This window comes from Tupaia chinensis, unplaced genomic scaffold, assembly GCF_000334495.1.
Source record: "Tupaia chinensis unplaced genomic scaffold, TupChi_1.0 Scaffold146346_1, whole genome shotgun sequence".
NCBI classification, from domain to species: Eukaryota; Metazoa; Chordata; class Mammalia; order Scandentia; family Tupaiidae; genus Tupaia; species Tupaia belangeri.
This window is the reverse complement of record NW_006206202.1, coordinates 439,497-442,138: the sequence shown is the minus strand read 5'-3', so window position 1 is coordinate 442,138 and position 2,642 is coordinate 439,497. Positions and strand designations below refer to the sequence as shown.

Genomic DNA, 2,642 nt, shown 5'->3' with positions numbered 1-2,642 from the left:
TGTCTCTCTTAATTGCCACCATTCAGAAAGTCTAAGTAGCACATATATTACTGAGCATGGATGGAAAGCAGAGGCTAATGCTGAGGGACAGTCTAGAATTGTGGGGTGTCCCATCAGTCCCAAGAAGAGATTAGACAGACTGTCAGGGTGGGGCCGAGCATCTGGGCTTCTGAAATCCCACCAGGAGCAGCCAGAGTAAAGCCAGTCGCTGGGTGGGGAGGGGCTGCCCCAGCACAGTTTCTGCGAAGGAGAGGCCATGTGACTTTTTTTTTCTTTTTTTTCTTTATTTCATTTTCTTTTATACATCCAAGCACATTATTTAGCTTACAAAGTGAATATTTCAGTATGTGAACATTTCTCCCTAGTCCAGTTTTTAAAACTATAAAATATCTTCAACAGGTAATACCACATTTCTTTGTCCCATTAATGCTTTGCTTTCATGTTTTTTTTTCTAAATGTCAAGGGGGCAGGATGGGGCTCACTTAAGGTCATCTGGGTGCTGAAGGGGGAGAGCCCTTCTGCCTGGCTGGTTGCATTGCATGCTATTCAGAGTGTGGGCAGAGAAGCCCTGGAGTCTGGCCGTTCCACTTGGATACCTGAGGCTTTTGACTAAGAGCAGTTCTGGGCAGGGGACTGCAAGGAAAATGCTACTTACTAACATTATTTTGTTTATGAGAGCAAGAGCTTGGAGGAAGAGGAGGGTGAGAGACAGGTGTCCTCAGTAGAGTCTCACCTTGGTGGCGCCCTGCCTCAGCCCCCAGTTAGCCAGGACCGCAAACATACAGCCTGTGTGCCCTGGCCTCGTGTAGCGATGCCGTCCAACGGTGACACTGGTTGGGGCAGGTGCCAGCTAACATTAGGCAGTTACTAGTCGGGAACTATGCTAAGCAGTTTCCATCTAAGCTAACCCTCACCGCAGCCCTGTGAGCAGGGAATGATGACGCCGTCCTCTGACAGATGAGACCAAGGCACCACAGACCAAGGGGAAGGCTGACTTCGCAAGGTCAGAGCGAGTGAGCCCGAGCATGGACCCCCAAGTCCATGCTCTTCGTTGTCTTTTTTTTTTTTTTTTTTTTTTTGAGGACCCTTCATACTGTTTTCCACAGTGGTTGTACCATTTTTTCATTCCTCCCAACAGTTAAAGGGTCCCGTTTTTTCCACATCCCCACCAACACTTATTTTTGGTTACTTTTTTCTAGTAGTCATCTTAGTGGGTTTGAGTTGAGAACTCACTGTTTTCGATTTGCATTTCCCTAATGATTACTGAATCTTAAGCTTCTTTTCACATCGTTGCTGGCCATTGATGTATCTTCTTAGGAGTAATGTCTATTCAAGTCTTCGCCCATTTTTAGAATTAAGTTTAAGTTTTTTTTATTGATTGTAGAGTTCTTTCTGTGTTCCAGATATCCCCTCTGGTGGCATTTTGAATAGGTGGTGGAAGTCTGTCCTGTCAGACCCATGTGAAAATCCTAACTGGCTACAGGCCTTTCTTCCAGTAGATAGAGACATTTGAGTGGATTGCTCCTGCCATTCCTTGTTCGGTCCACACGATGGCTGTTTCATGGCATCCAGTCAGTCCTAGTGCTCGGGTCTCAGACTGGCCATCTGTACAGCCCTGGTGTTCTTCAGGTCTCTCGGTGAGTTATGCAGGTCTGTCTGTCCGCAGCTGCTCGTCTTTCCTGCTTTCAGCACGCGGGCTGTGTGGCTCTGCGTGTGTCAAGTGCCTTTCACTGTCACCTGCCAGCGTGCTGGAGCTCACTGGAGAAGCTGCTTTCTAATCAGGTAGAGATGGGACTGTCATGTCTGTAGCCTGGGACATGGGTGAGGCAGAGACAGATCCTGGCCATGTGCACGCATGCCCACCTGGTTCGTGTGCACGACAGGACCTTCCTGGGAGCCCCCTGCTCCCATCATCACTGAGGGCAAGGCCACTTTCCCGAGCAGGCATGAACTGTGGATTGCAGCTCTTCTTCTCTCTCTTGTGTCAATCTCCTTTCCATTCTAGGGTTCCTAATGGCAGTGGCATTTAAAGAGGAATGAAGTTGAGCCCCTCCGCCCTGGTGTCCAGAGGCCGAGATGGCGAGTGGAGCACCCCTGCGTGAAGCTGCCCCTCAGGCTCTGCTCTCCCCGCTGCAGGTGCTGTATCTGGTGGAGAAAGGAGCGGTGATCGAGCATGTGGACCACAGCGGCATGCGCCCCTTGGACAGAGCCATTGGTTGTCGAAACACATCTGTAGTGGTTGCACTTCTCCGAAAAGGAGCCAAGTTAGGTGAGTAAACTCCATCTCAGCTCACTAGGGAAAGGGAGGTTAGCTTCCGATTTCAGGTTACTTTAGAGAGCATGAAGACTCACCACTCCCAGGTTAAAAAGTAAGATGTCAGCGGGGCCAGCAGAGGGCGTAATGGTTACGTCAGACTCCCATGTAGTGGAAAGCTGTGCCAGGTGCATGTGTGTGTGCCCAAAATCCCAAGAGAAGAACGGAGGAGAAGAGATTGTGACATAGCCACCCCCCGAGGGGGGCGGGTTCTCACTTTCTGTCTGTCTCTGTCTCTCCAGCCCTATAGCAGAAATCTCTCTAAAAAAAAATAAATAAAATAAATGTCAGAAGTTTGTCCGGGTCTCTGTATCTCTCTCTTCCTCCC

At 49.2% G+C, this 2,642-nt stretch overlaps 1 protein-coding gene across 1 annotated transcript in view; it reads left to right on the top strand.

Moving 5' to 3' along the window:
- Positions 1–2,642, top strand: part of TANC1 (tetratricopeptide repeat, ankyrin repeat and coiled-coil containing 1) — a gene marked incomplete in the record, with an annotated part of 175,626 nt that overhangs the window by 166,154 nt on the left and 6,830 nt on the right.